Below are 20236 nucleotides of genomic sequence, written 5' to 3'. Positions count from 1 at the left end.
TTAAAAACGACACATTTGCATTAGGTCATTTAAATATTAAACGTACAACAGGTAACTTTGGCCACAAGACGTCTCTCAATCAAAACTAAACCAAACAAAAAAAACAGTCAACTGGCTAACTGGCTAGCCGTGTGTTTGTCCTTCAAACATTTGCATCGGGACTTATAGCAAAGAAGATCAAAGCCACGAGAGACGCAGATATGATGCAGTTAAAAGACGACCACAATAAAACGTCCTGTTGCCTTGAATAAAACTGTGTATTTCTCTGGGTTTGAACACTTTGGACAATATAAGAACACAAGTCAATTTTACAAATGTTTTCTTTATTTGGGAAATCTCACAAATGTGCTAAAACAAACTGATGCTTTAATCACAGCACCGCGCCTCTCCCTGCCTGTTTTTGTCAAACATGGCGTCCTTTTGATATTTGGCCATTTTCCTTCATTCTCTCCCACAAAAGCAAAGGCAGGGACAGATTAAATTTCAAGCATAAATAAATATTGTGAAAAGGTCACCTCTCCATGTGTTATTTGTGCAACCTCTAAAAGTAATTACATCCAGAACGGTGTTCGGCAAAGCTGTTTGTGTGCTTTCGTTTCTAAACAGCGGAGCTCATTCCATATCCACCAGAGGACTGTTGTGGTAATGGTAAACAGGTGCAGTAAACAAGAGCAAATACGCATACAATGTGATAACTTGCACGGACATGCAGAATCATTTAAAAGTATTAATTATAAATCAGTTTGCTACAGTTTTGCTGACTTTGTAAAGAGACACAATGGAATAGGAAGTAAGTTTTAAAGTCACACTTGATGTTTTCTGATTGAGAGACATTTTTCTGTTTCTCATAGATCCCACTGTAAATATCAAAATAGACCACTCTATAAATGTGTCTGTATTTAACACCGTAAAATCAAAACATGTGCTGTTGGAGTCAGACCTCATGAACTCCGAGGCGATAATGCATGCATTATAAATGACATAATAGGCCGCGTCTTCCCCGCAGCGCAGGATCGCGTGCCTGCCTCCTTTTAGAGGAGGCACCAGAAAGAGGTCAAACATGACATCAGGACGAGGCAAGTGATGGCACTGAAGCACCACGCTGCACTTTGAAGGGAGAGACAACTTTCTCCTGGGACTGATTTTAAAGGCCAGCTGGTTTCTGTGTGTGTCTATCTTTAGGTCCAGGCTGTACTGGCTGGTTTGACCAAGCACTGTCTATTTTCTAAAACCGTATTTGGTGATTTTTCTGAATGCAATAGAACGTTATGTCATCAGCAGTGGACCGGAGATATTTACTTTTGGTTTGGTTAAGTTAAGAAGTCATGAAAGGTTCTGTCTTGTACGTCTGTCATATTGGAGACTCCTGGTGAATACTGACTGGTAGATTTAACCAAGCACTGAAATAGTTGTTGTAAAGGATTAAGACGTTCAAAGATAACATTTAATTTGTCCTCAACGCAGGAATACACATTCCCACAACACACTTTAGCTTCGTCTTTGCTGGCAGTCATTTTTGTTTAAATAACTCCTAATTAAGTCATATTTAATTAATAAATTCATTCATGTTTTTGTCTGTATTTGTGTACATGACCCAATGAAGAATCTATTAAAGTTTGGTGCTGATCTGGATCATGGGGCGGATCCAGGAATTTTTTTAGTCTTTCTTTAACAATTTTGTGATTTCTCTGAGAATGATTTATGGTTCTGGATGAAAGAAAAATCCGGTATATTTAGGGAACTGCTATTAATGAGTGTCTGAAATTAAGTGTAGATCCAGATTTAAATTTGGATCTTTTTAAAAGTGGTTTCATAAGGGGACTGCCGGGCCTTGGCAAAGGCATGCGCTCTCCTGGGTGTCTCTCTCTATTGTTTTGGTAAAGTGTTGACTGGAAAACCACATTAAACGCTTGGATTATTTCACTATCTATTAAACATTAAAGTTCCAAGCATGAAGGGAATCTTCTGCATGGGCCCTTTTTTTTTAATTCAAATTTAACCCATGAATTTTTACCAACCACAATTTTCAACAACAAGGCATCATCCAACCAGAGCCCCATTTTCTTTACTGTTCCGATGCCAAATGTGCTTCAGTCGATCGCTGTAGTAGCAATCAACAGGATCATTTGAAAGCTTAAAATGACGCCCTGAGTGTGTTCATATTCATCTGTGAATTCAAAGAGCTATGCACTCTCAGCCACCTCTCTCTGAGCTTTCTGTCTGTCTGTTCTCCCAACAGATCCAAGCTCACACTCGGACTGAACCCATGACAAATCTGGAGAATGTTGCTTGAATGCGTCATACAAGGCAGAAGGATATTTAGAGATGGCATTGAGGCGTCATGGATGGAAGCAAACAGGGGTGAGCAGATGCAGGTTTGCCCCAGGCCGCACGCAGCCAAATGAAATGAAATGACGACACGAGATGAAAATATTTTAACTCCAGCAGTTAGGGCCCGTACACAGTTTTATGGTTCCAATTTCCTTCTTGTAATCAGGAGTACAATGCAACTGCAGGTAAACAACGTCAGACAATAATTAGCTTCAATAGGATGTAAACACTGCTGAGGAGCCATGCAAATGTTTAATTACACAAATCACCCGGAAACAAACAGGGCTCGTGACTTTTATTGGTCTCGATGGTAATCAAGAAATGATAAACTGACAGATCTCTGCCTCTATACTTTTAGAAGCCTGTAATTTACAGAAATAATAGTGCCCACATTTCCATAAAATACAAAGTTATGGCATCTTGTCAGATTTTGATGAAGAAATCAGGGTGGACAGTGGCTGTTCAAAACACAGGAGACATAAACAAGGACTTATTGGAATTGGATCTCAGCGATAAGGCGACACTGACATTTCCCTGAGGTACACCAAAGACTTGCTTACTGCTGCCAATGGCCCATGGCTCAGTTTATTCAGGAGAGACTTCTACATGAAGAAATTAAAATAAGTAAATTAGCATGAAATATAATTTATTCTGAACTAGAGGAATAGACTATGACAAGAAGTGTTCCTCCTGACTGAACTTTTACTTGACTTCATTTCTCTTGTCTGATTTAAAATATCAAAACTGGAGTTATACCTCATGATGAGATCAGGCCAATGTGGGTTCTCATACAGCATCCAGACAATCAGCTAGTTACCGGATGTTGTGTGTCGACCTCCTGCATTGCTGTGTTTAGGCATTAATATATAAAGATATATATGCAGAAATATATATGTAAAAATGTATACATATCTTTTTTGGGAATATACGCTGACTGAGCAGCTTTCATTAGAATGAATAAATCAAATTTTGGAGTCTGGTCCCCACTTCTCATACATGGTATTCATCTGTATGCAGATTTATCTTTCACACTTTCCTGCTTGCATCCTTGCAGCTGCTCCATCCATCCCCTTCATTTTTATTTTGTTTAGTTTTCTTTGCTTCTTAAGAGAACCTCTTATCTGTGTAATATTGATGTAAATTTACTGGATTGTACCTTCTTAGTTTTCCTCCGCTTTGTGAGTTTCATCCAAACTATCGGATCTGCGATCGCCTGCCTGTCTGCAGACTCTAACGAATTGAAGATCTTATCTGATTGTTAAAGTATTTGGTCTAAAGGGTCTTGGCACGACAACAGGAAACTGTGCAGACTGTGTATTAACTGTGGCTGTTAGCATGTTATTTTTCTTGCAGACTAATGCTCTGCTTCTGCGTTCTTCTTGATTCACTCTGAGATAAACCTGCTGGCGTTGGAGCAATTAAGCATTAGCCATACTAGGCTGAGATGGAGGAAGCTTCTAGTAATGGATCTGTGGGACTGGGCCAACATTTTGTCATTTTGTCATCCAATTAGATGATTATTGTCCGTATAGTTCTACATATGCATGCAGCAAATGCAAAACAGATAGAAATGCATTGAAATAATTTTGTGCTAAAACGATAGCAACTAACAAACTGGTGTGGCGTCTCCCTAAAACACTAAGAAATCTAAATATTAATATTACAACTGATATGTTCAAGGTCCACACGTCTCACACACTTCCTGGCAACTTTGAAAAGGTGCATCACGTATCCACTGGGGCGCTGTGGTGTTTTGACACTCCAGCATTGCAGTTTTAAAACGCAGAGCCTGCTGTGCCAAGGTCTTATGTGAAACAGCTTGTCGTAAACTCTTTGTTGGCCTCCCAGCCCGGGAACCATGAGGCTAATAACATCACTGTTTGTTAAAATTTACTGTGTTTCTACTTGGCGGAGTCATATCCCTCATTGATCAGCGTAAATCAACTTGCACCAAACCATAAAACATCATCTCGGAGTGATGCTGCTAATGATCTGCCCCAGCAGATTACACCCGCTGTCTGAAGGGCTGCTGCTGTATCAAAGCCACGCTGTCTGTCTCCTCTCCCTCCATGGCTTCCTCACACTTCATCTAATAATGGGAATTTACTGCAGGTCTTTTTTTTCTCTCTCTCTCTCTCTCTCTCTCTCTCTCTCTCTCTCTCTCTCTTGCTTGGTGAGATAAACAGGCGATTGATGAATCAGGCGTAATGCACAGGCTTACGGGCACAGACAGCACGCAGCCCACAGTAAATATGTGCAGACAGGATCGGATTTCGGCATTAGCAGTGAGGAGATGCATTTATTTGCCTCTCACCCAGACTCATAACGGCACTGAGCCTCAATTACCACGTCTGAGAGGTGCAGATAATACATGCAAACGGCACCACTCCCGACCATTACCAGCACGTAAATACAGTTTGCTTTTCACACTGTCTGTCTGGACTTTCTTCATGGAACAATGTTTGTACCATTGACGGCAGAGCGATGGCGTTCTGAAGGATGTGTGAGTTTGTAGTGAGTTGCATGCGTTTGAACATTGGAGGATTAACACAATGTTCTCTGGCCTTTTCTGATCAAAGCCCCATCATTTAAACGGCTCTACCACAGGCGACACTCCATCTGTAACAAAGTTACAAGCTTCAACTTGACTTTTTCTAGTCAGGTTTACTTTTTTTGTAAATTATGGCCCATTAGTAAATTATGACAGCGAATAAGCTGCAGGCCAATGTGTCATCTGAACAGCAGAAGAAATAAAAAATTTAAAAATGTCATAATTTTGGCCTTGGGACTCTTTGTGTCCTAGGTTAACACAACAAACTAATTCTACCAGTGTAGACTGTGGTCACAGTGGAAAATGGCAAACTTGTAAAAAGCTGTAAAAAGGATAAACAGGCAGGTTGTGCATATGAAAGAAACTCCAATTTAAACGCTTTAGACAATGTATATTTTTTTCAGCAGTGTTTTCTATACTATTTCCATGGTCTGGGCAGCCCACCTTGCCAATGGGACCTCTGCTCCCCAAATAAACCACAGGAAAAAAAACTAAATATGTAAAAAGTATTTTATTCATGTCATTTACCTAATTTATGTGCACATATTTCATTCCAGCTCAGTGGGAGAATCCCGGCTGTGTTTTGCTGTCATTTAGAGTCATGCTTCTCCTCTGCCAGCCCCTCCCCCCACAGAGCAACTCCTTATGTTAAGTGCGATAAAAACAAAATCTGTCCAAAACCAAAGATGGACAGTCATCGACGGTAAACATCTGAAAGTCACTCCACAATATCCCCTTTTTTCAAAAAATTGCACTCAATCTGCCGACAGTGGTGGGTGAGAAATAGCATCTCTGCAGCTAATGGCAGTGAAGCTGTAGTTTTGACTACTTGCAGCTCTCCTGCTGTTAAAACTACAACCCCCCCCCCCAACAAGCTCAGGAAGAAACGCTCTGACCCACGTTGGCTCTGAGAAGGAGGGAGTACTCCTCCTGACTCCAAGAGTGTTACTGTTAAAGAGATACTGCACACTTGAATGTTGTTTTGAGCTGTAAACCCAATTAAAGGAGTGTTCTTTGATCATTTACATGTATAGGTTGAACCTGGTTCATAACGCCACCCAGTGTTTCAAACGGTCTTGGACCTTGCAGGGCCAAAGCTTCCAGAGTCAACCGTATCTCTACATCATGATATTTATATATATTTGAAAAATGAAACACCCACTAATCGAAGTTTGGCGCTGGTGTCCTAGACAACCTAGATGACTTAACTTAAGCAAGCTTAATGCTATGTTGGATGTGTGTGTGTTCAATGTCTGTGTGTGCAGGATGTAGGTAAAAGGGAAATAAAACTTTAAGAAAATAAAAGTACACACCTAATTAAACTCCATAACCCAGACTGTAATCAAAGTTTCCAGTTTCCCTCTAAACAACAAAAAAATGAATTCCCCCCACCAACCGGGGATTTACAAGATTTACCAGCTAGAAATAGAAATATAAAAACATTAAAAAGGTTCTTCATCTCCACTGAGTTTTTATTCCTCGGATGCTCACAGTCCCTCCTCGCTGAGCACTCGGCGAAGGCCTCGCTCAGGCAGCAGCTCAGCCGCAGTGCAGTGCTCGCCGCCTGGGTAAGCCGCCATCCCCCTCCCCTCTCCTCTGCCCACTGGATGTCAGCCCTGAATTGTGTTTTGATGTTTCTTCAGACCTACAATTGAGCTCCATTCTCAGCAGCCAAAACAGACATTTGTCAATTCATATGCATCAGGGCACTTTTTTTTCTTTCACCCTCTCCCTCTCATCCGCCGCCACTTTCTCTCTCAGCTGCGCCCTCCCCCTGGTTTTAACTCTCCCGCTGCACTCGGCAGCATCAATCCAGCGCGAGGATACGAGCCCCCCTGCTGAGAGTGGTGTCACATGTGATTACCATTATTTATAAAGCTCACTCAGGCTCGGTTGCGCAGTCGGCCTCTCCCGGCCCTCGGCCCTGCACACTACAGTCAATATTTGCACGCAATCCTGAACTGTTGAGAGTTTCCATGGTGGTGAGAGCCTCCATTACATGAAATATTCAGGGCGCGGGGAGACTCCCGTGAGGCCCAGCACTGGGTTTTTACTCCGATTTGATTATACGACATGATTTTTTCATGAGCTATGACAGTCCTGTTGAATTAGAGTCAGGCCTGAATCCTTGTGATAGTCACGGAAGCCAGCGAAGGAGGAGGAGGAGCAGGCTGTCCCCTTCCATGACTCTGTCTTTACACCGCTCTGTCGGAATAAGGGGGCGGAGGGATTTTTACCAGAAAAACAGGGCTCGCATATAAAACACACAAGCTATACATCATGTGGACATGTGCAGATTAGTACATAATGTCATCATGTCATAGATAATAGATCGTAACCATTGTCTTGTCCCGTGGTACCTGATACCCAACCCCTTTTGCTCTGTGTCCTTTAAAAGGTAGTTAAGTGGGGTTTTTTTTGCAATGATATAAAAACATAGTTATCTGAATTTGAAATAACTGTCATATTCATGATTTTATTAAGCAATCAACAATATTTTGTGGTAAAGAGTCGGTTCTAAGAGCCAGACTTCTATTTCTGCTGCACCCCTTCACAATTTTAATTCAAAATATGCCTCCACATATGGTAATTATCCTCAACTTTCTAATCTATGACTTGCTTTCATTAAGTAGTGAGGCAGTAATTTACTCTAGGCCATTAAAGACAACAGTAATTACTAATAAGCTGCGCGGGATATCGAGGACTAAGTGTTTTGCTGGAATGGTCAGCCCCAACATCTCGCCTGCATGAATGCGTAAGGCTGTGTGTGTGTGTGAGTGTGAGTGTGAGAGAGACAGTGAGGAAAGAAGGAGTAATGCATAATGAAGTATTTGACGATAACAGTGGTGCCACAGACAGTTATGGTATTACGAGCGTAAAATGATCATTAGGGGCTTCTAATGGCAAAATCAGTCATGCTACCACACACAAAAGCAGCCGCTGCTAAGGGAAGTTAACAATATTGTGTTGTGTGCTGTGTGATGATTTTATGCCCCATAAAAATATGATTTATTTGACTGTGATCATCAAGATCAGGACCAAACCTGAATTAAACATCCTGCTCCGGCTAAATGGAAGAACGACACTCGACAACAGAAACACACATACACAAATACACACATACAAAAATGAATGTAATTAAAACATTTCTTTTTTTTTTTTGTGAGAGGAATAAATGTTTATTCACTCATTTATACAAGCTACGAGTCTTGCACCATTTGAATGCTTTGATAAACGTAACCAGTTATAGACACAGACACACAGATTACTGAATAATTACAATATAATAAAAATTAACAACATGTGATTCAAAAAGAATAAAATGGTTGTAAAGGCTACTTCTACATATATGATTGTGGATTTTACCCATAAAAATAATATTGTGATCTATGATGTTGAATGACACAGACTGGAAATAAACTCACTGCAATCCATGGTGCTGAAATGGTTAATTGATTAGTTGGTCAACGGCAGATCAGTCGTTTACTAATTTAACAACAACTCCAAACATATAACAGTTTTTCCAATGTGACAATTTGCTCGTTTTCTCCATTCATACACTGGATGTCTTTTGGTTTTGGGCTGCTGCAGGCACAATGAAAGTCAAAATGAAGACGTTGCCCTGAGTTACACTCTTACACGTTCAGAGGATTCAATTCAGAAAGAGCGAGAGTACAGCTCCAGCTCTGAGGAACAAGATGTCTCATCTACTGGTGTGGAAAATAAATTTGTTGTTAAAGAACGCATGGGATCATCTGATGAATGACAAGCACTTTGAAACTGTGTGTTTTAAAAAGTGCTATACAAATACAAATACAAACAATTATTATTTATTATATCGGACTTTATTTTTGCATCACTTTATATATTTTCTTATTTTAGATAAACTGAAGGACTACGTTTTATTTTGTGGGTTGAGGAAACTCCCCGACAATACACCATAGTTTGAAATTCTGGAGCTAAATGATTTGGACATGCATGAAAAATACTAGTGATGGTTTATAATTAAATATCATAATTTTGTTAATATCAAATAATGGCTATACTCTTACAAAATACCTAAAATGTCAAGATTGAATAGATTTAGTTTTTTTTATTACCTTCCCCAAGGAGGGTATGTTTTTATTCCTGTCCGTTTGTTTGTTTGTGTGTTTGTAAGCAAGATTACACAAAAACTAATGAACTGATTCGCACGAAACTTGGTGGAAGGATCTGGTACGGGTCGTTGAAGAACTCATCAACTTTTGGTGCAGATGCGTATCAAAGGGCAAATCCAGGAATTTTATTAATTTTTTTCTAACATGGCATTTTTTGAATATTTTTTTTTTCCAGGGGTTAATTCATGGTTCCTAACGAAAAACATAAGGCACATTTAGGGAACTGATATGTATGAGTGTGTGAAATCTGGTGCAGCTTGGTTGAATCAAAGTGGACTGTCGGGCCTTGGCGGAGATATACGCTCTTCTGTTGTTCTTGTTTTTCCTGTTGTGGTTAAAACAGATACATACTTGTTACTTCAGACTATACGTGTTGTTTCATGTCGTGTCATCTCTTCCACTGCTGGTGCTCTGAATGAACACATAACTCGGGATTGAAAGCAGCTTACCAAGTACATCCTGGTTGGTGGCTTGTGTAAAGTGGGAGGCCTTGACTCAGCTGCCGTGCCCCAGCTGCTCTACACAAATGCAATGTGGGTAGTGGCTTCGTCAGAGAAGCTCCAGCTGTCCCCGTCTATTCACTCAACTACCATACTCTCCGGTTTGATTCCAGCTAAAGACATAAAATGTGTCAAAAACTCAAGTCCAATATGTCTCTCTTAACTCCCTCCGTTCTCTAATGTACTGGTATTCAATATGATGTCTTTGTTTCATGGCATCCACAGCCATGAAGGTGATTGTGTTGTGTTGTTAATGTGATTGCAGTGTATCCGATTCATTTCATCATTGAATCACATCTCTTGAGGTTGCTGTTTTTGATTGTGTTGCTCTGTGATGAAGAGGTGCTGTGATATTTTCAGACACTGTGTGAGTCGGCTGCTTCCCCTCGGACGGTCAAGGTCGTTCTCAACACCTGCCTTTGGTCCACTGCACCAGATGATTGTCAGCTGAGTCCAACATTGTCGATTTGGCCTTTTTGATTTGCACACGCCCACGCACGCACACACGCACACACGCACACACACACACACACACACGGTAGGAGTGAGAGATTATTGGCTCCTGGCTCTAACAGACTGAATCCTGGTTTTCCCAAACACAGACCTGTTTGTGTGGCCCAGCTTGCAGCGATTTGATTGGTCGGAGGCCCACCAGTGCACACGAAATGACAGCAGTGAGAGTGTGTGTTTTGAAAACACACACACACACACATCGGATGGCAGTCTGAGTTGAATACAGATGGCAGGACGTACTCCTTTCATGGCCAGGCTAATTGCTTTCCTTAGCCCGACGCTGTGACAGGAGCTTAGCACAGTTTTCTAATAACAGGAAACATTAATGCAGGAGAAAACTACATTATGCTTTCACATATCTGTAACAGGAACCCAACTCCACTGTACTGTATTCCGGAATCTGACTGTTATTAGAGTTGACCTTTATCGTTGCCTTCTTTAAAATGAATCTACAGATAAAAACCACATAGTCTTTGTCTCTTGTGTGGATTAGACGTCTGACTTCCAACTGAGATCCGCTCTGCCAGAAGTGGATCAGACTCATTGGAAATAATTGTTGTGGACTAAACAGCTTTGTGACTAATCATGTTTATCTTTCCTTCCTGTTGGACTCTAATGTGTGATGAGTGTGACTGGGCTCAGTAGTTGGACAGAAAAGAAAGACACTCGACAGAAGATCGGCGGTTCGATCCCCCTCAACCCCATTCCGCCTGCCGAAGTGTCCTTGGGCAAGATACTGAACGCCAAATTGCTCCCGACGGCTGGCAGTGTTTGGTTGATGTGTGATAGAGAAAGTGCTGCACATAGATGCACTGTATGAATGTGTGTGTGAATGGGTGAATGGCAAAACTGTACTGTGAAGCTCAGGACTAGAAAAGCACTAAATAAATACAGATCTTTTACTTACAAGGGAACAAAAATCGGAGATCATAATATTTTGATAATCTAGTCATACCAGAATGGTTCAGTAAAGTGCATCCCCTCGCCAAGGCCCTAAACCATATTTAAATTCAATAGGTCTGAATTTTTATGTGGATCTTCACCAAATTGTACACATTCATAAATTTGAGTCCCCTAAATATAATAGATTATTTTTCTCATCAAGATCTGTTATTTATCTCTGAGAAATCAACCAAAATGTTGAAAAACCTTTTTTCACAATTTTGAGAAGAGAGAAAAATAATTCCTGGATCCAGATTCACAATCAAATTGACTGGGTTCCTACCTGACCCAAACTCCATCCTTTCACCGGGTTTCATGGTAATCCGTTTTTTTTGCTTAATCCTGCTAAGTATTAAATGGGAATATGCAGATTAAAACATAACCTTGGTTGGGGTAATAAAGTTGAAACATTACAAGAAAAATGGCTTTTTCTCATTAAATTACTACTTCATTCTTGTAATATCATGACTTTATTCTCAAAATATTTCCTCAATATGGCCCTAACGCTCCATTGTACTAATTTCCTGAACTACTGGGAAGAGATTTACATTAGTTTTATTAAGTTTTCTCTCAGTGTTTAAATGAACACTGCATCTAATTGACAGATTAAAAAATACGTCATATCAAGCTCCAGCCTCCTGGCTTCTGTTTGTGAAATGACAGCTGACATATGTCTGACGCGAGTGAAATCATTTAGTGGTCTCTGGTGCTATAATTTGTATAATTGATAATGTGATTTTTTTTTGGCTGTTAAATCTGTATGTAGCTTTGATTGGCCAGATCTGTGACAGTCAGCTTAAAAACAAGATAATGATAGAATGAGCTCACTTAAATAAAAACACATTAGACAACATTAGACAATTAAAATAGATGACCCAATATGTAAGATAATAATAATCATAATATCAATGGTTAATATAAATTCTGCTATTTCAGATTTGTTATAAACTGACAGCTGACTGTTGACGAAGAGATGTCTTCTCTACAGCAGCAGCAGCTTCACTTGCAGATCCAGTTGAGCAGCAGAGGCATCTTTGGATCAACAGACTGGAAAGATGTGGTTTTTCAAACTGCTGTTCTTCATGTATTACTTGTCGAACCATAGTCAATACTATTATGCCGTCTTTTCAGGATCACATCACCACACAGCTTCAGTCTGTCTGTGAGGAAACTGTTTCCATCCAGGCTCCGTCTGTGGCTCAGCAAATTCCCGGGCCCTCCAAAAATCGGCAGATGGAGTTTTCTGGATTGGGCAACATTTCACACACACACACATTTTAAACAATTCAATGCATATTCTGTTGCGTAAATACATCATAAAAATAATTTGATAACAAATAGCGAAATTATCTAATTTATGACGGATTATTATCCTTAACATTAATCTCATTTTATTGACCTTGTCATGCAATTCCAAGGGGGAACTTCTGATTGACACTTGCCCCGCCCCTTTCTGTGACATCACCCACATGAAGTCATGTGATTTCAGTCACATGATGTCCATGCTACCTTATAGTAAAAGCCCTGTTGACTAGATTTCGTTGGAACATGAAATAAGATTTCCCAAATCTTAGGAACCAAATTCTCTCTAGTTAAATTGACAAGTTGCTAAATGCTGAGTGTAGTCAAATATATTGGAGTCTTTAGTAATAAGCAGCTTGCCGCTGAATCATTTTATCATAATAATTATATTTCAAACAGTGATGTGACATGGTGTTAATTCCGTTCATGACCTCTTCATGTTGGTTGCTGTCTGACTTTCATCATTTCCTTCTTGTTATATTTTTGCTGAATATTTTAATTAAATGTCATGAAACACTTTCATATGGGACATTGACACATTCAACTTTGAAAGTCTGGCACTGCTTTTAAACAAAATGCCGGCCATCACAAATCTGTGATTCTCTTTGGCTGCTGTCGTCAAACTCATCCATGCAGACCTCCAATTAATCAATTTTGTCAGGAGAAAAAGGTCAAGTTTGCATATTTGCTCTTCTTAAGGAGCCACCAGGCGTTTTATCCAAACACGGCACTGAAAACACCGCTGCTCTGAAACAAATCAAACCCATCAGTCGGGAAGTCGCCGCTCTTTCTGATTACGCCGGGGGATCGGACGGAGCAACGGTGACAACACTGATTCTTTGGTGGAGCTGCTGCACATATGGCAGACGGATTTATACAAGTCACGTGGCATCTATTGCACTTCTGTCCGTCCTGGGAGAGGGATCCCTCACATGTGGCTCTCTCTGAGGTTTCTACGTTCTTTTTACCCTGTTAAAAGGTTTTTTTGTAGGTTTTTCTTACTCTTGTTGAGGGTTAAGGGCAGAGGATGTCCCACCTTGTTAAAGCCCGATGAGACAAATTGTGATTTGTGAATATGGCCTATACAAATATAATTTGATTGATTGATTGACAACGAGTGATTTTCCTTCCTCACTCTGGAGTTACTCTGCATATCCTGCGTGTGGGGAAAAATGCCACTTTGGCTCCAAATTGATTGTTAAATGTCAATTAACAAACCAATCAGTGGAAGCACTGTGCTCGACGCTGTGTTAAAATACCAACATTTATAACATATTGATCCTCAATAAATTCATGGCACACACTTTACAGTTTCCCTCATAAAGCAGCACAGTGTAGTTTGAAAAAGACTGTGTTAGAAAAATCACTGGTCTGACTGAAGTTGTAACAGCGTCATGGCTGCAGCCGTAGGGTGCAGAGTAATGAGGAGTACAGACGGTAGTTATCTATTATGGCACTAATTATAGGAACATGCCTTCGGCTAAGCAACTGTCCCTGGCACTATGCTATCTGTGATCTATTCCCAAACTTGAGAGTGCTTTACAAGGTTAGAAATTGGGTGAAATGGATGACACGGTCCTTGTAGCTGATGTTGTATTATCTGATGGTGTTATCGCCAAACAAAAGCCACAAAATTGGCTTTCAAATTAGAGAGAAAAGTTTGATTGGGACTATTATTTGGTTGCAAATACATTTGTTTGCGCGCGCGTGTGTGTGTGTGTGTGTGCGCGCAGCTGTATGAGGGTGATTATGGTTTGACAGCTGCTGACAGAGAGCCCAACTTGAGGCGAGTGAAGAGGTCTTAAATACGGCAGTAGCTTTCTGAGTAGCTACACTCTTCTCCGCACACTTTCCCACTCTAAGAAAGGCTGCAATTACCGTGTCAGCTGCTGTGCTGCTCACATGGAGAAAATAGCTCCGGCTAATTATTCACTCTCTTGTTCAGTCGGTATGAGAACGGTGCAATTGAGAAAAAGAAGCTCAGAAATGGACCAAAGTGTGGTAACGACTGAAGACACGTTAAATGCACTGTTTATCCTCACGTGTTAACTTTCCTTCAGCTTTGTGACAGCCTTGTAGAAAGAGAGACACTTTCAGGATTACTGTTAAGATTTTAAAAGTAAGATGAAATGAGACTGCGTAGCCATACGTATTCTTACCACCAGGGGGACTCAGTGAGGCCTATACACTTAAATTATATTTTTATGTGAAGTTTGCATGTTCTTCCTGTGTCTGCGGGCGTTTCCTACGGATACTCTGTCTTCCTCCCACCTGTTCAAAATGTCTCGGGAGGACTTCATATCGCACCGCTGAGCTGACACTGTTCATCCAGTCCGACTGACGACTGAAAGATACGAGCTGTCTCTGCACTGACTGCTCTGTTTCCATGGTTCCGCTGTTGCCTACGCAACACTCACAGAGGCTGATGGGAAATGAAGTCCTTTTGAGAATAGGTTTAGTTTAGACCATTTAGACAAAACATTTTCTTGCTGGTCTTAAATTGTCGAAGATACAGACATACACACACATACATACGCATATTTCAAGTGGATTCAATTTAATCCTACTTTTGATTATACTCAGGTGTTGTTGCTATATTAGACGCCATGATTGTACTTTTCTTTATGGTGGTTGCTCCACCCTGGTTGCTCCTCCCTGGTTGCTCCTCCCAACTCTCAACGGCCCAACCGTTAACATTAAGGTTTTATTTGTCATATGCAAGTTACCACAGGGTCAACAGTACAATGATGTCGGTCAAGGAGAAACCAGTCAGCTCGGCAGTGCAATATTTACATTAAAATAAAGCTTACTGTAAAAAAGTCAAATACAATACAATACAAAACTATATGCATTCAAAGGTATTTTAAACAACTTTAACTGAATGTGTGATTGTTATTGCACGTGTGTATGTGTAATTATTGTATCGTATGTGTAAAAATAAGCCATTGCTAAATAAATATTATTTGATATTATTATCTATTTAAATATGATATATGTGTATGGTGTTCATATTTTCTTGTTTAGTGTGATATGTGGCAGATACCTTGTTGCCCTAACACAAAAATGTCCCAGTTTGGGAAGTCCATCCTGCTGGGACAACCACAGGACTAAATTCATATTGACATTCCATACATATGCCCTGTTTCAATAGCTCTATATCTGATATCTCCTTTGGTGACTCATTTGTCTCAACTTCCTGTAGGGAGTGACTATACACTCGTGCTACAAACTTGAGATTGGTATAAATATAACCCAGCAGAACAGTGTTCTCACACATTGAAATTTAAACACTGTCATAACCCGGTTTGACTCAACCCGTGAACTCTTGTTTCTTTGACATTGAAAAAGTATTTAGCACCGAAATATAACAGTTAACTCCCACTGACATGGATGGTGAAGCTGTGGATGTGATACTTATGATGAGTTTTAGTTGTGTAGTCGCTGTTGTGCGTTATATATAGACTATTTTCATCAACTGGAATGCAATGTTTTCCTACTGTAATTATCTACTCTGATCAATCCTCCATTACATTATCTCATATTGAATACCATTTCCAATACTTCATTCATCTCAGCTCTCATATCCTCAACTCACTTCGGAGAACGGGAGGCATTTTTTTACCTCCACCATGGAAACTGTCATACTTTCTGGAATGCAATTGTGGTGAGATATATGCTAAATTATATTTGATGCTGGTTTCTTTAGTTTGCAGTTGGTTAGAAAGTTGTTTCTTTCCTGAAGATGTTTCGGAGAAGCCTGTATCTGTGCCCTTTGCAAGTGTTTGAAGTTTAAATATTCTATTTAGAATAAAAATAATCTGTGGAGTATGTGTTTCCTACTTTTTTCCCTAGAGTCACTTCTGAACTTGTTCTTTTTATCGTCTTTTTGTTTTTGCGTTTTTGCAGAAACACTCCGCTAATCAAAAGGTAAGAGCCTTCTCTCCGCTGCATGGATTTGTTTTTTCATGTTTTCTGTAATAAATTGAATCAATCGAGTTTTTAAACTTTTCTTTGAGGACAAAACTTCCAAAAGATTTAACAAGTCCAGTAACAACCTCTCATCAAACTCAGTCCCGCAGGTCAGCCACAAGTTCTGCCACTGCTTGCAATTAGCAGTCCCCCTGGTGAGAGGTGTGTTTAAGTGGCTTAAAAGATTTTATGCGGTCTGATGTTGAGCTTCCTCCTCAGTGAAGTTACACTCACAAGTACTTTGTTTACCTCGCACATGATACATTAGGCTAATGAGACACCTCTCCAAGTGTGACTGTGTCTGCCAAGCCTGCAAAATAATCCAATTTACACTTCATAAACAGTGTGTAAGTATACTCTGAGAAATGTCATTCATGGTATTCAAGTTGGTAAATAGTTTAATTTGAATACAAAGGTTTAATGCAATGATCACTACATCCTCGAATATAATATTTATCAATAGAAATTGAATTGGGTGGGAAAGAATTCACCGGATCTAGATGTCTTATTTTGATCTGCACCAAATTGCACACACATTAATGTCATTCAACAAGATTGATGAGTTATTCTCCGAGAAATTAAAGTTTCAGTGTGTAGAATTTAGTGACAACTAGTGGTGGGGTTGCATGTTGCAGCTGAATACCCCTCACCTCACCCTCTCCTTCCAAACATGAAAGAGAACCTGTGGTAGCCTTCAGTTGTCATAAAAACTCAAAAGGTGTTTAGTTTGTCCAGTCTGGGTTACTTTAAAATTCATGGCAGCCTCCGTAGAGAGGACCTGATGTAAATATAGAGTATTTGAATATAAAGGGCCCATTCTCGGGTAAAGAAAACAATAATTCATACAATTTAGATGAAACACTATTATTATATTATATATTATATTATATATTATTCAATTTCTGCCAATAGATCCCTTTCACCTAAATCTTACACACTGATCCTTGCAAAATGCCCTAATTTGCAATGTTAAAGAAAGTGAACAAAAATGAAACTTTAGTGGATCTCCTTCACCCGTACGACATCCTTCCATCAAATCCCGTGGAAATCCATCCGTTAGTTTTTGCATAATCCTGCAAACTAACAGAGGCAGATGAGGACAGAACCTCCTCGGCGGACGTAACGAGTGTTTTCCTCAGATCAAGGCTCTGTATATATTACTTCATATTCATTTCACTTCACATGAGCTTACTTCTGTTTTCACTGTGTGTATGATTGTGTGGTGGTTAGATGTGTACCACAGTTCTTATGGTTCCTGCAGGGGGGCAGAGGTAAGCAGCAGCAGCAGCAGCACAGACACAGTGTTATCAGGCTGCATTATTTATCAGCCTGCAGCTCTAAAGTATTAGTGAAGACGTCACACACACACACACACACACACACACACACACGTATGTTGGCACTAGTATGTACATGGTTTGGCCCGTCACACACACATTTGCACCTGTATAGGCCCGACTGGAGATTTCCCTTGTCATTGTTTATCTGCCTGACGCCATTGATTTAATTGAGTTGGATGGGTCCCTCCTAATCCCCCGGGTAATTGGAATTTTGCTAAAGAAAGGAAAGGGTGAGTGTGTGTTTGTGTGTAGGTGTTGGCGTGTGTGTGTGTGTGTGTGTGTGTGTGTGTGTGTGTGTGTGTGTGTGTGTGTGTGTGTGTGTGTGTGTGTGTGTGTGTGTGTGTGTGTGTGTGTGTGTGTGTGTGTGTGTGTGTGTGTGTGTGTGCAGGGGGTGGGCGGGTGTTATGGGAATGGACAGACATTTTAAAGGGACACAAAACTCCCCAAGAATCCATCAAATCTCAGTGTAACAGTGCTGACGTGGCAGTATTGATGTTTTCCCTTTGTCCCTGTGTTTAGTCATTTTATCTCACAGACTGAACAGTATTAGGTAAAACAGCAGTGGCAGGTTCCTACAAATACAATAGAAACGCTGTTATAAGGCGTCAACACATTGAACGGGTGACACGCATTTGCATAACTGAATTTAGCTTTCACTACAATCTGAGGTCATACACATACAGTGTTGCTAGAAATCAAATCCACATTTTCTAACGTAGTGCCATGAATCAGAGGTGTGCTAAAGGACTCTTACTCCATTACATTAGTATATATACTGTATAACATTAAAAAAAATACATCCATGATTAGTTATCCATTAGCAACTTTATGACGGATAGATATTTTGTGCAGATTTTGTCAGAGAGAAGAGATTAGCAGCCTACACTTAGCCACAACTTGCAGAAAAACAACTTCAGGGGAGTACAAAGTTAAATAGCTTGTTAACTTGCTAGGTTTATTATCATAATAATAAACTGTACTTACTCAGCACTTTCTTGTTGCACAGTGCTAAACATCAGAAGAAAATCTAAAATAATATACACTAGACGAGGACATAGGAGGGATAAAGCAGTAAGAACGACTAAAATGTAACAGCATAATAATAATAAATGCAAATCAAACATTCCCCAAAGCTTTATTTATTGTTCTCATAGATTGTAAAAGAAATTTCTCATTTCAGTTTTTTTCATTTCAATTAACTTACAGTTTTAACAGTTGACACATTTAAAAAACACTTTTACAACAAGTAATATAAAGGCAACCACCGCTGTCTCCTGTTACACAGAGGTCATAGGAACCTGGCTCCAAAAAGGCAGATCTGACAGTGTGGTGCTCTCTTATCCCATTTAGCCCCTATGATGGATGGGCCATTTTATACACCATTAATCCATCCATTTGTCAATTACTAATGGAAATTTGGGGGTTGAGGACATGGTTGGGAGCCAGGTCTCAGGGAACTGTCAAGTCGCTGAATGCCACATTACATCAATGTTGACTGTAATTACAGAGCCTGTCTGAGACGCAGTAGAAACCAAAGAAAAGGTGCAAAGGGTGATAATGAGGTTTATTGTGCTTCATGATTATTATCAACACTATTATTTTCATTTGGAATTCAATGTTTGTTTGAACTGTGAACGTTACTGGCTGTTGTGTTGTTTATTAAGCATTCACGGCGAAACAAGTGCCGTCCTGATGACACACTCTCTGCTGAGTGAGAAAATTATACTCAATCTGGGCTTGAGAACACACCTCATTTAGAGGCAATACAGAGCTGAGATGGATTTGTTCCCAGACACCTTTCAAAACTCAATGAAAGTAAATATGCGGGGACTGTGGGAGATTATTCAAATAAGTCCGACTGAATAAGTGCACAATGTTCTACTTGAGGATTTGTTATGTTGTTCTGTCCCTTTTATCTCAAATCTGGAGAGCAGCGGAGCCCATTACAAGTGTCTATTTCTCTTGCAGCAGGATGAACACACGTTAACAGTTTATTTGGATTGCAACCATTTATCCCATAGGTCGTATATAAAGATGGACAGTGCGTCTACACTTCCTCCAAATATCCAGAAATGAAGACAAAATATCCCGTATTTGGAGTCACAGTCTATGTAGGAGCGGTTGGGGGATGGAGCCAGCACAGCTAGATCAAGTAATACCCATGCTTGACCATAGACTGTATTTAAACCATGGACAATATGTATCCTCTTCCTCCAACTATCCAGAAAAGAATAAATAACAAATAATCAAATAACTAATTAAAATCCTACTTACTGGAAAGGATTGACACTAGAACAGATCTGTGTGATAAGAACTGCCTAAAATAACAGAAACCATATTAGAGTAAAAACATGTTTGACGTGTACTTTGAGTTTTTATTTTGGTCCATGCCCCACTGGCTAACATGGAGGAGGTGGAATTATGCCCTTTACTGCCGGCAGCCCCGGGGGTGTGATCAAGACACTTAAGCTTCTCTTTTGGGGAGCGGCCATGTCGTCCATCTTGTTATACAGTCTATGATTTATCCTGAAATGATGTACATATCCCATTCATGTATGTAGGTTGGCGGGAAAAAAAAAGGTTAACGAGAAGCTATCTGCTATAAATCCAAGGAAATTACCACTGCAGGTG

This window comes from Hippoglossus hippoglossus, chromosome 21 (assembly GCF_009819705.1).
Source record: "Hippoglossus hippoglossus isolate fHipHip1 chromosome 21, fHipHip1.pri, whole genome shotgun sequence".
NCBI lineage: Eukaryota > Metazoa > Chordata > Actinopteri > Pleuronectiformes > Pleuronectidae > Hippoglossus > Hippoglossus hippoglossus.
The sequence above is the reverse complement of the archived record's forward strand: the minus strand, read 5'-3'. Positions refer to the sequence as shown.